The 14,242-nt window shown below is 45.1% G+C and overlaps 1 protein-coding gene across 2 annotated transcripts in view; it reads right to left on the bottom strand.

The window, feature by feature from the left end:
• Positions 1-13,372, bottom strand: part of APBB1 (amyloid beta precursor protein binding family B member 1) — a 465,162-nt gene extending 451,790 nt beyond the window's left edge. For both annotated transcript variants that reach the window (XM_086933711.1, XM_086933712.1), the window contains exon 1: positions 13,213-13,372. The gene's annotated coding sequence lies outside the window, so the exon portion shown is untranslated. The remainder of the gene's footprint in view (positions 1-13,212) is intronic.
• Between the last annotated feature and the right edge of the window lie 870 nt (positions 13,373-14,242).

Raw genomic sequence — 14,242 nt, 5'->3', positions numbered from 1 at the left:
CTATCTGCGCAATCAAAGAAGAGAAGCGCGTCCCATTGTACACAGTTAAGGCTAAACACACTTAAAAATGTGGCCTCCAGCGCTCGGCTGACGCCTAGAACTGTTATAAAAGATTTGCGAGTCCATATCGGCATATACGCAATTACCACGTTCCATTCTGACCAGGGTCCTGCTTTCAGCTCTCGAGCCTATAAGGAGGCCATGGCCAGCATGGGAATTGGGTTGCGGTATTCTTGTCCGTCGCACCCCGAAGGGAATAGTGTGGTAGAAAGAAAAAACTGGGACATAAAGCGATCTATAACAGCGAAGGTATTAGGTTCAGGCGCTGGGTGGGTCAAACATTTAATAAGTGTCCAGACTAGTCTCAATAACTTGCCAAGAAATTCTCTAAAAGGTTTCAGCCCATACGAACTATTGTTCGGAATTAGAATGAACATTCAGGACCTCGATAGTCAGATGTCAGTGGTACAAGAAAAAACAACAGACTTTGATGTAAAGGATCGTTTGGCTGTTTTACAGGAACTGAATGAAACAAGAAAATCTTTAAGCAACATAAAGTTAAAGCAACAGCCAGATACCACTGACGAGGCACCACAAGCAACAGCCCCAGCAAGGCCTGTCTGGATTCCAAAGATTGGGGATCTAGTCAGAGAAAAGATCGGGGTGAAGAAGGAATTTGGGCCTTCTTACAGAAAAGCAGTACCTGTCTTAGCAGTCACCGGAACAAGATCAGTAGTACTACCGCCCCTTGCTGGTAAAAAGGAGAACAGAGTCGTGTCCATCGACCTGATAAAACCACAAGCATGTGGCCTATAATCAACAGTAGGCCCAGTGGACTCCCAAGAAACAACAGAATACCCAAACTTGCAACAATCCAAGAGGTTCAAACTCAAAGACTAATCACATTCGATCAGCCTGCAGTGCACAATGAAGGACTATGCAATAATGCCATGGAACTCGTGCCTCTTGAGACACAGATTGAAACAGTTCGTCAAGAAACAACACCAGTCTACACTAATGTGGCATCAGAAAATGCTACTGAGAGACAGATTGAAAGAACAATCCCATCAATTGATAGAACTGCCTCTGGTTATTTCATCAACTTCGACAACTTCTCTGAAGATCAAAAGGACCCCGAAGTGATGCCAGAAACAAAAAAGTATTCTAAAGAAAATACAACAGGACTCCTTCAACAAATCAAAGAATTATATCTGGATTCACCGTTGATTGAGCATTGGATTATTTCAGGGGTATTCATACTCCTACTCTGCCTAATTTTAGTTTTAATTTTAGGGAAGTTTATTACAATTGAATGGACACAGCAAGTCAGAACATCAACCTAGTCCTGAAACCACACAGATCATCCCACGTGAAGAAAAGAGAACTGTCAACAGTAAATGTCACAGCAATTCCAATACCTGGTGGGGTAGTATGGGAGAAAACAGACTATGAGATTTATGGTCCGGTCGAAATCCTGAAGTATCCTCATCAACTGAAGGTTTCCATAAGTGACTTTGTAAAACCGAGTACATTCTCTGATGATTGGGACTTTAACAGTATTAATGACATGATGTCTGATTTAGTAATGTCAGCTAGATTCACAGATCATGATTATTTACAAGGTTCATCTAGTTATGAGCAGTTATTCTGTTACACACACTATGGTGATCATTACTTGCATAAATCTGCACAGCCTAGAAATGTTTTTATGTATAATCAATGGGAACATTGTGCTACACCACCTAAAAGCAGTTCTAAAGCATTTTTTGAGAAATTCAAATACTTTTCAAGGTTTAACACCAGTAATGCAGAAACGTTTTATTACAAACTGTTAGATAAAACAGGAATGAAAACAATGCTGACAAATTCTAAATTGATGTATTCAGAAGCATTTTATGACAAAATGATGACATTTGGTTTTGATTATAGGAAAGATAACATTGAAACGAAAACTGTTTGGGGTACAAAAGATTGGCAGGTACAGGGCATTGAAGCACTATTTAGAACCTGCATGATACCAGAACAAATGTTTTTAAATGACACAATACACCAAACATCCTGTCTTGGCCTAGCTAAGATCAAAGACCTTAAAACACCGTCTATTCCAAAGCCAATACCTGAAAATATAACTACAGATATTGAGTTAGACGTGTCACAAATTTTACATTTTAACAGATCACATCCTGATTGGAAAAAGTGGTTAATCTGGCCTACAGACACAAACAGCTGTCAAGATAGATTCCTGAACAAAACACAGGGGTTAAAAATGACCAGACTAGACCCGAGATACTCCCAGAGACAACATCCAGGGATAATAACATACAGTGTAGGGAAACTCTGCCTTGAATGGCTATCATCCACACTGGCTGAAATTAAGCAACACTTGTCTTTACTAAAAGATGGTGCTGATTTGCGCAATTTCATTCTTGGACCACGCAAACAGCGTCAAAAGCGTTTCATAGCGACCAGTATCTATGCTGCGTACAACGAGGCTTGGAAAGTCACACAAATTGAAACAGCTGAAAAAATACGAGAAATTGATCGTATTAATTTGGAAAAATCACTTTCTATAGTAGACAATGGGTTAATGACTGTCTTCCAGAATATATTCGTTGGACAATATTGTATCCTCTGCCTTTGATGTGATAGATAGAGACTTGCTAATGTTACAACATGGCCAATCTCAATTACGTTCTATTGTACAATTGGGCTGGACGCTGCAAAATCTTCGTTCAGGCTATGTGCTTTGGCGTTTAATCAACACAACGTCATTATTTTCCATTTTTTACCTTACTGATAAACAGATCAGTTTGGCACAGAAAGGAGCAGACTATACAATCCTGAGCATCGAGAAACTTGAGAGATTACCATTGACAATGTCAGAGAGTCCTGTCATTGAATGGATAATACACGGAATTATCACTATTCCAATAACAACTTTCCGATTTAAAAAGTGCCTTGAGTACATACCTGCTGGCCAGTATGAACAATTGGGTAAAGGATATGTAAAATCTGAATGGAAATTACCATACACACATTCTTGCTATAGTGACAGCGACAAAAATGTATTTCTTAGTGGTGAAAATTGTAAACATTCACTAAGCGGTATACTTTTGTGTCAGGGTATTAATTTACACGGAGCATGTGATGGAAATTCTAACAACCTTTCATGCCACCAGCTAGTCACACCTGCGACTCAGATAGAGCCCTTCTTTATGCAACTTGCAAACGGGAGTTACATTCTTAGAACGGATCACAGATGTTGTGGCCTTGTGCCAAGGAAAAGTTATCTAGTAAGCGTAACATCCATGGTCAAATGCTGTATGCAAGCATTGTTCCCGAGTGGACCTGCAGACACAGTGACTCCCATCTGGCCTCGTCTGAATCTCTATTCTATACGAATTGATACTTTAAGCAAAATGAAATCTGTACTTTTACAGACAACAGTGCCTATAACGTCATCAAAAGAGACGTATGATCTTCTAGTTGCAAGGACAGCTACTGAAGTTCATGAACTTTTATCAACAAATTGCCCCGTGCATTTCGTAGAAATGCTCAGCCAACTCCTTAACATGTCTAGTGCCACAAGCATCCCAGGCATATTTAAGACAGTCTTTACGGGACAAGGAAACAAGCTTCCGGGGACCGGTTTCTGGCATTACAAGCCCTGATCTGTTGACTGGGTACGAGTGTTCTGTTTAATTCAGATACTCTGTCCATCACCACCCCCTTTTCTGAATCGTTTTGTCCACCATAAGCGTGGAAGGGTATGCTCAGACATGAGTCCCTTGCTCACTGCACCATCAGGATTCAAGCAAGCCGGGCCGAAGACGGCTGTAATGCCAGAAACCGGTCCCCGGAAGCTTGTTTCCTTTCCAGTAAAAGAATTGGCTTGGTAGTTTGGTCTGCCCTGTTCCCATGATGCACTGGGCCAGGGACAGACTAATTTGCATGTAGCCAGGTTCTGAGCTGGGATGGTGCAGTGAGCTAAAAAACGGTGATGGATCAAGCCCTGATCTGTTGACTGGGTACGAGTGTTCTGTTTAATTCAGATACTCTGTCCATCACCACCCCCTTTTCTGAATAGTCACACATGCAGACACTGCAACTTCATGTGGCCTTTCCCCAAGAAGATCTGCAAGTCTCATAGCGACAATAAATCCAGTCAGCAGAGCACAAAACTGTCACTTCCCTTTAGAACTTAGCATAGAACCACCACAGAACCTCGAACCAATCTAACAATCTACTGTAACGCCCCCCCCCCCATTCCTAAACATGCTAAAGAACTATTGGATCTTCTTGCTACTGATAAACAGGGTATTTGTTTTATTTCTAAAACGTGGCATCATCCTGCTGCACTTCCATGTATTCCATGTAAGCATACTCCTCTGAATACAGTGTGATCAGACAAGATAGAGATTCCAAAACTGGTCGGAGAGTTGCCATTGCCTCTAGCAGCCCTGCTAAAATGACTATTGGACACACTTCTTACTTCTTAGTGACTGGGCGGAGCTCTGTGTTTGCAAACCAGAGACACTCTCGAAGGTGATCTGGAGGGGTGCTTTAGTTTACTACCCTCCAGGTCCCAAAAAAGATTCCAGTAAAAACGTACAATGTCTGACACTGCACATCCCGGAATCGGACAATTTCACATTGGTTGGGGTTTTAAACTACCAAGCAGGGATAAATCCAGATATAAAATATATGTTCTCAGAACTTGAATTCCTAGGACTCTTTTAAACAGTCTCAACTCCCACATATTATATAGCGGGTCACACTCTGGACCTTATATTTCCCAGTTCACCAAAGCTACAGGCGGATTCCCCCCAATCTGATGGTCTGGAAAGACAGTTTCTCTATCAACTTCCAGTTCGATATTGGAGAACTTTTGGGCCACAGGACAGCAGCAACTAGAATGATGAAACTATGGAGGAAGGCGTCACTTCCATCTTTTATGCTGTATTTCCCCCCCCCCCCCCAACCCATCCTCCACCCCGCACTCAGATATCAATCTAGCTCTTGAAGATTTTGAGGGCGCTTTCACCCTGGCATTAAATACCACTGTTCCTGCAAAGATTAGCCACCCTAAAACAATTCTCATTGGTATTTGGAGTGCCTTAAAGTAGAATAAGGAGCTGCAAAAAGTAGGTACGGTAATGGAGAACCACTATATCCCTTGCCACCAAACTTAGTTATAGAGAATCTCTAGGCACCTATTATAAAATTATTAGGGAAGAAAAAATGACCCACATAATTGATAGAATTAACAATGGAGGAAATTCAACAAAAGAATAATAAAAGATTCTAAAGGAATTCACTAAACTCTCTTCTTCCGCCTCCCCATTCCACTATCTCAGTCTCTCTATGATGACCTTCTGGACCATTTTGAAGAAAAACCTTCAAAATCTACCACACCCTTTCAAATGGCGTCACACAGGAAGGACCGGCCTCTCTCGCATCGTCAACCACTAATCGCCACACGTTTCTGGAAATTTTGATCCAGTCACCCCCCAGGAAGTCTTAGTCTTGATGAATAAGATCGAATAGAGCTCACCAGAGAATCCCTCTCCTCCCTACATCACAGCGATCCTGGCTCAAGCACTTTTTCCCACCATCCAGGGTCTGCATAATCAGTCTCTGAGCACCAAAACTCTTCCTATAAAATGGAAAGCAGCCCAAGTCAGACTTATTTTAAAGAAACCCACAGCAGACTTGCCAATTATAGATGCACATTGTTGCTCTTTTTTCTCAGCAAAATAATGAAGCCTCTGGTTAAACAGATCACGTCTCACTAGAACCCTCCCAGTCAGGTGTTCGTGCTTCATATGGCACAGAAACAGCGCTGGGGACTGTTCTAGACACCATGAAACTCTCCCTTGATGAAGGTCACCCAGCCATGTTGGTATTACTCAACCAGCCACTGCTTTCGACACCATCTAACACTCTATCCTGATCCAAAGACATGTAAAGATGGGTGTTAGTGGAAAAGCCCTTTGCTGGTTTAAAAACTTTGAGAGATTGTACCATGCCCTTGACAAGGGGGTGCCACAGGGTTCATCCTCGAGTCTCACCCTTTTTACTATCCAGGTGGACCCCTTGGCTCAAGTGGTAGGATCATGCGGGTTCAAAATTATATAATATAAACTTATCTCCAGTTGGCCTAATCCTGAATCCACTAAAATCAAATTAAGTGAATGCATGAAAAAAAATTGCCCTCTGGATGTTGTCCAACTGCCTTCAATTGAGTAGTGGAAAGACTGAAATCCTGCTTTTCAGCAAGCCCCATGCCCTTTGGTACAAAGACAGGTGGCCCCCAGATCTGGGGCTGACCCCAGAAAAAAGGTAACAAGAAATTTGGGCATCCAGATAGAAGACTGACTTTCTTTGAAAAAAAAGGTAAACTGTGTCTACGGTACCCGCTTCAGGATTATGCGCCTTCATAGGAAAACTTTCCAGAGGCTGCGCCTTCGGACCAGAAAATTGCTCACTCAGGCACTTATTGTAAGTTGCCTTGTCTTGTGTCAAACTCTACCTCAAGCAACCATTCTACCTCACTGTATAGTTTTTTATCTAGAACCCCAATTTGCAAAAGAAGACGGTCCTCAGTCCCGGGGTGGACCCTGTCAATAACTCAGTGCACTGGTCCTACCTCAAGGGTAGCACGCCTACCTCACTCACCCTGGACGGGGGGAACCCAACAACGCAAAGACATTCCGTATGGACCAAATGTATAGCCTTTACTAATGATCCCTGCTCAAGCCCGGGGCTAAGACCCTAGATAGTTCATGAAGAAACCCTCGTGGGAGGGAACTTTGCTGACGCACACGCCCAATTTTCGAAATGCGGGGGAGGGGGGCAGGGGGTGGGCCAGTACAGATCACATACTTCTATTTCTCTCTTTCTCTAATTCTCACATTCTTAACGGACATACATACCCAGCCAGCACGACAATCAGACCAACCCGACTGGGCACACAGGGACGCACCAGGAGAGGGACCAAAATGTAGGGGGGCAACCCCCATAGACAACACCAAGTAAGGGCGATAAGAAGCACAAACCATGACAATACATAGCAACTCCCAGCTACTCTCAGACCTAAAAATAACCTCACAACGTTAAAGGGCTCAACCCCCCGAAAAAGAGAAGGATGATAATGGACTACCTAACTAAACTAAAAAGCGATGTGTGCGTCCTTCAGGAAACAAAACTTTCCGAAGAGGACGCACAGCGCCTAAAGGCGAACTGGGTAGGGCTAACCCAATGCTCGCCAGCCATTCACAAAAAGAGAGGGGTAATAAGGCTAATAAATAAGAAAGCCAGACTGACCCTACACGAGTGCCATGCGGACGACGATGGGCGCCTGCTAATAACCAGTCTGAAGCGTGGGGAGGAAACTGTACATATCGCCAACATCTACGGCCCAAACACAGAGGAAGAGTCCTTTTGGAGGGAGGTAGGGGACAAACTTGGCAGTCTCCCCCAAGATGAGCTCCTGATAATAGCAGGGGACCTCAATCAGGTACTAGATCAAAACATAGACAGACACCCACAAAGAACCAGCCACCAGACACAGTCTCAACACATACTTAGGAACCTATACGCCAAACTCCGCCTCAAGGACCCAAGGAGACTCCAAAACCCAGAAGCCAGAGACTACACCTTTTATTCCCACCCCCACAACTTACATAGCAGAATTGACTACATCCTGATCTCAGCCACTCACACCCACCTTATAGAACACACAGAGATTGCGCCAAGAACAGTGTCAGATCACTCCCTCATCAGCCTAACACTTAGCGGTCGTCACAACGAACAAACAAGCTGTAGATGGAGATTCAACAGCGATGTTATTAGAGATCCAGCTAAAGCTGCCGCCATAGAGGAAGCCATTAAAGACTATCTAGAAATCAACGACAAGCCAGACATAGACAAGGGAGTACTCTGGGATGCTATGATGGCCACAATAAGGGGGAAAATAATAAGCATCAAGTCTAGAATGAATAGGGACAGGAACAAAACAAAACTAGAATTAGAGAGGCAGATCAAAGACCTGGAGATGCATCACAGCGTCAACCTAGCCGTCAAACGCACGGACGACCCGGACGAGGAAAACTATGAGCTCAATAAGATTTTAAGCGAGAGAGCAGGTACATAAATAAACAGGTACACAGCCATAAACCTCTGTTCAGCGAATAAAGCAGGCAAGGCCCTGGCCTCATACCTTAAAAGTAAGCAAAGACAATATGCCATCGCAGCCATGACTGACGCCAACAGGACATCTCAAACATCCAACAAAGAGATCCTCAGGATTTTTAAATAACTCTATGAGGAACTATACCAGAAGACAAAGACCTAAACCCAGATGGGGGAGCAGCCCTCCTAGGCAAGCTTAACCTACCAAAGCTAACAGAGGCCCAACGCGCAACAGTAGAGCTAGACATTTCAGGAGCAGAAATAGACATGGCAGTAGCGGCCCTAAAGGATAACAAGGCACCGGGGCCGGACGGTTACACAACCAAATTCTACAAACACTTCCTCCCCCCTAATTAGGAACAAAATGAAAGAGGTTTTCGCACACTGCTTCAAAGGAGGGAAAATGACAAACTCAAAGAAGGGAAAGACACACAATTCCCGCAGAGCTACAGACCCATCTCTCTAATTAACGTAGACTGCAAAAAATATGCAAAAATATTAGCGGGGAGACTTAACGCACCGCTCCCAAACCTCATACACAAAACGCAGGTGGGCTACCTTAAAAATAGACTATCCCAAGACAATTCAAGACTCCTATGCCACATAATAAACCTTGCCTCTACCAATACGAATCCAGCAGTGATGATCGCGTTAGACGCAGAAAAGGCCTTCAACAGAATTTCATGGCCCTTCCTTGACCAATGCATGCAGAAGTTTGGCCTAGGTGAGAACTATAGGTCAATGGTGATGGCGCTATATAAGGACCCCAAAGCCCGAGTTGTAGAGAATGGGGGCACATCTGAGGCCCTATCCTTGGAAAGAGGCACCAGACCAGGCTGCCCACTGTCCCCGGCACTGTTCCTACTGACACTAGAACCCCTACTGGCCATGATCAGAAACAACGCCAAGATAAAAGGGATGAAGGTCAATGGCAACACGGTCAAACTTGCAGCATACGCCGATGACATACTCATCATGACAGAGAACCCCGAGCCCTCGATAGATGCACTAATGAATACCATTAACGTATATGCCAAAGTAGCAGGGTACAAGCTTAACAGAAGCAAGTCTGAATGCAAGCCACTCAACGTTCACACCACCAGGGATGTGTTAGGATCCTCGGGCCTACACTGGCAAAAGGGAGCCCTAAAATACCTAGGTATCCATTTTGACAGGGACCTCAAGTCAACACTTTAGCACAACAAGAAATCATTAACAAACAAAATAAAAGACAGGCTAGACATGTGGTACCCCAAGTACATCAGCTGGTGGGGTAGGGTAGAAACAATCAAAATGATGATAACCCCTATGGTTAACTACCTGTTGAGCATGCTGCCACTAACAGTTACAGAAGATTTTCACAAAAAACTGAACACCATGATTAACACGTTCCTCTGGAGGGGTAAAAAAGCCATGATTAGCCTCCAGAAACTTAGGCTCAGTAAGGACCTAGGGGGGGCTCAACGTCACAAACTTTAAGACCTTCCAGACAGCCTGCCTTGCCAAACAAGGCATATACTGGCTCACGCCAGAACAGGGTTATACGCCGGCTTGGCTGGAACTAGAAAGAGCCCTGCTGAGTGGCCTAAACCTGCGGCCCTCCTCACTGCTAACAAACACCCGGAAGCGAGCAACACAATTCTCAGGAACACCAAAAACGCCCTCTTACAAGTAGACAAGAAAATAGAAAAAAAAGCATAAAAAATACAAAATGAAAATCCATTTGGGTCAACACAAAAATAAAATAAAATGCAATACAAGAGCATACTCACCTTAACCTCCTGACTCCAGCGAGGTATCCAGACCCCATCCCAACTAGAGGAACGCGGGTCCCCATCCACCTTTGCCAGCCTACAACAGAAGCACGACCTCCCAGACATAAAAGTATATAACTTTCTTAAAATTAAGGCGGCAATCACCAAAGCAGGACTAAGCAAAGAAGTACCAACAATACACCAATACCTGACAAAACTCAACAAACTTGGGCACCAAACGTCATACCAATATAAACTACTAAGGGCAAAAACATCTAGATTAAACAGTAAGGCCATAGAATACTGGGAAATATTACACGCCGGGCGCTTTAGCGAGAGAGAAAAAGCTCACCTTTGGTCCTCGGTAAGCAGGAACAAAGTCACCACCACACTGTCACATACAAAATTCTGGCTCCTACACAGAGCGTACTGGACCCTGGCATGCCTAGCAGCGGTCGGGCTCATAGACAACGAACTATGTTGGAACTGTCAGAAACAGAAAGGAGACCTAGCGCACATGATTGTCCACTGCCCTAAAGTTAAAACATTCTGGGCGAAAGTAAGTGATTTTATCTATAATGTAACAGGGTACACTCCACAACTAGACCTCCTCAGCATAACAAATGCCTTCATGGCCCCAGAGATACACTCTGCCAATGACAGGAGCCTCAATGACCTACTCATCACGGCGGCAACCAAGACAATCCTCTCCAACTGGAAGGACACGGGGAGGGGCACTTTCAGAGTCTGGTTCAACTGGGTCACCTTCCTAAGGGGTGCGGACAACATAACAAAAAATCAAACACCACAAGTTGTACTGGGCAATGAGATGTGGCTCTCCCTGGACAAATACCTTGACTCGTAAAAACCGCCATGAACACACCACACCGTCAGACACCCTCATGGTCCCCTCTCCCCCCTGGCGCCACCCGTCAGCAAACTCTGTAGTCATGCAACCCACAACACACCACACTCGTGTCCGTTTCTTCTTCTCGTTTTTCGTCCTACTTACCTCTATACACTATCTCTTCTGCCCGACGGGGGCAACGCATATGAACCTGTATGTAACGCCGAGGTTTCAATCTGTTTATGTATAACCATCACTCAAGCGCCTCAGCAAGCCAGTACGTATCATTATCCATGCGTGTAACTACAGCAAGCCAGTATTGCCTTCGTTTCGGCTTACTCTGTACTGTTTTGTAAAAATTCTTATAATAAAATCTTTTGAAATAAAAAAAAAAGTAAGTTGCCTTGTCTATGGCAATGCCCTCTTGGTAGCAGCATATGAAGCTCTCTTAGCTTAACTTGAGGTAGTACAAAACATGGCTGCCCGTCTGGTTTGTAACCAGCCAACCTGCTCCCCTTTGAGACTGCGCTCAAATCTCTGCATTGGCTACACATAAAAAAAGAGTTCCCTCTTCAAACTCTATCTAGTCCACACGTCCTTATCAGGAAACAGACACCCTACCTGCGAAACAAGCTGCGGCCTTACGAGCCAACGCGCAACCTCAGGTCCAGCGACAAAGCTTTACTATGCCCTTTCCGCAAACGTATGGCTAGATCATTTTCATACCTGGCCCCCATCTTTGAAACCAACTATCCTTACACAGAGTCCTGCACTAACCGAGCCCTGTGCCAAAAAAATCTCAAAGCCTGGCTCTTCTGATCTCTTAGGCCTGTTAATGTGCTATAGCACCTGGAAACCCTCTCGACAATTTGTTTGCGCTCTATGAATGTAAATAACTTAGGAGAAACGGAACACATGCAGGCAACAATACCACTGTACTGTCACAACAGCATTTCAATGATCCATACGTCAACAAATCCAAAATCTCACCCTGGCCATTCAGCTCTCTCAAAAACCTCCTAAATTCGTTTTTAAAAAGCCAACATACAAAAAGATCACTCCACAGTCTTCACTTGTGTGTGAACCATACACTAAATCAAACCAGCACCAACAGTCACTAAAAATCAATGTTAATAAAGTCCACCTGCACCTACCACTTTGAGCCTCCTACAGTACCATGGTTCAACCAACCAAGCCCCATTTGAACCAGACCCTGAACCATAATATCACTCCCTAAGCACCATCTCAACAATTAACCATCACACTAATGTTACGGCAACTCAAAACTCTCGCCCTACACCCGCACCCCATGATTACGAACTTACTAGTCTCACATATTTTCCCCTCAGGCCCTAAACAACCTTCACCCAAACCCAGCCCTCACATCTAAACAACTATTTGCTCTGGAACACTAAATCTATTCATTATCAAAATGCCATCCACTTACCCAATCCACCAGCCCCAGTACTTCGGACCAGCCCACCGTTCTTGCATCAATTCTCATGCTTCTCATAGGTGATTAAACTTCTAATCAGCTCTGATAATGATAATGACATTTATAAAGCGCACATGAATACCAAAAATGGTGTCTCGGCGCTAGAACCATGAGCAGACACCCAGCCAACACCCCTCACTGAACCAACCAGGTTTTAAGATTTTTTCTAAAGCCCGTAAGCTCTAATCCTTCAGTGAGTCTCAAACCTCCCATCAACTCACATTACTGCCCAATTGTTCCCAATTCCTTCTACTACTCCCAGCAGCCCCCAATACTTTCACTTTTCCCCATTATTCAATCGGCCCCTACTCGCATCATCATGGCAGCCACCAGCCCTGCTGGCTCCCACCAGTCACACAGGATGCCTTAGTTCCCATGACTCACTATCAAGCGTCCATGCCTCCCATGAAACGACCTATTACCTTGCATCAGTTGCTGCAGCCCCCTATAGGTTTCCAGTACCTTGCATCAATCCCTAAATCTCCCAAAAGCGCCAATGAATGAATCACTAAAACAGATTTCAACTTACAATCCACATCCCTGACCTATAATCGGCCCTAAAACAATCTGGTGCCCTAAAAAACACGCATAATGTACACCACCCCGCCCCATGAGCACCAGTGTCTCATATCTACCCCCATACCGCCCCAGCCTTAATGCATTACCCCAATGACCTACAACCAGCCCCAGAAACATGCCACCAGTCTCTCTAGCTCTCCACCTTCGCTAATAAAGATCACCCTGATGCCTTTCATCAACCCTAACCCCATCCTTCCAGCACGCCCCTTTTATGTTGAGCCAGGTACCACACCTGCCCAGCGCCCCCACCCCCTGCGGCCCAATGCCTGGCATCAGCCCCCGTGCCCCTGGCAGCCCCGCCGCGCCACACCCCGTAGGCCGCGGGCGCCCCCCGCCTCCGTTACCTGCGCTCTCATACGGGTCCTTGGCTGCCGAGACTGGGATAACGGGAGGCTCTGGCTCCCATCACAGGAAGCGGCCTGACGAAGGTCACGTGACACTCAGCGCAGCCCGGCGACCGCGCGTGCGCACATCCAGCCTCGGCGTTCAGACCCCTCGCCTGACAGACGCCCCGCGGGCGGAAGTGAGCCCGCAGCCTCCCGCTCTCATTGGTGCGGGCTGGCAGGTAGGGCGGGACGAAGAGAACGATAGCAAATAGAGAAGGGGTGAAAGGTCGCAGGCTCGAGCCCTGCGGGCACGGTTATTTGAAGCTCACAGTGCGAAGGGCTGAGCGGGGCTGGCCGCTGTGCAAGGTCCTTGGAGGCCCTCCAGTGCTGCCTACAGGGTGCTAACGCAGGCAACGCAGTGAGAATCTGGAACTCGTTTCCGCCTGAGCTCCGGACCAACGCCTCCTCCCAGGCCTTCAAAAGGGACCTCAAAGTTCTCCTCCTCCAGAGACACCTCCAAAAGTAATGCACGTCCTCTTGCTATTCGGAGGAAGACTTCCCACTACTGATATTTTCTACTTTCCATGACCATGGGAGTGCCTTCCCAGTGTTTTCCTGTGGTGGGAGTGTCTGCCTTTTTGCAGTATTCTCCATGTACTTGTGTTCGGTGCCCTTTTGTAACGTGCACATAACACTTTGCCCTTATAACACACGGTTGCTACCTCTCACATGTTTTTACCTTTGATACTTGCACAAGTGCCACCTTGCCTACGTAACGCCTGTTCTTGTGCCTAGCACTTATTGCAGTATTATACCTCAAATTATACTCTGTTTTCTCTTTTAACTGCACACTTGTCACTTTTCCTCTTGTGCACTTTTGACTACCTCATGTATTTTTTTGTTGTTCACAATTTTTACTACCTCAAGTATTTTGTTTGCTCACAATTGTCACTATTACCTTTACTACCTCATGTATTTTTGGTTGCTCACAATTTTTATTACCTCAAGTATTTTGTTTGCTCACGATTGTCATTATTACCCTTACTAC

This window comes from Lissotriton vulgaris, chromosome 8, assembly GCF_964263255.1.
Source record: "Lissotriton vulgaris chromosome 8, aLisVul1.2, whole genome shotgun sequence".
NCBI classification, from domain to species: Eukaryota; Metazoa; Chordata; class Amphibia; order Caudata; family Salamandridae; genus Lissotriton; species Lissotriton vulgaris.
Note: the sequence above shows the minus strand (reverse complement) of the source record. Positions and strands in the feature narration are given on the sequence as shown.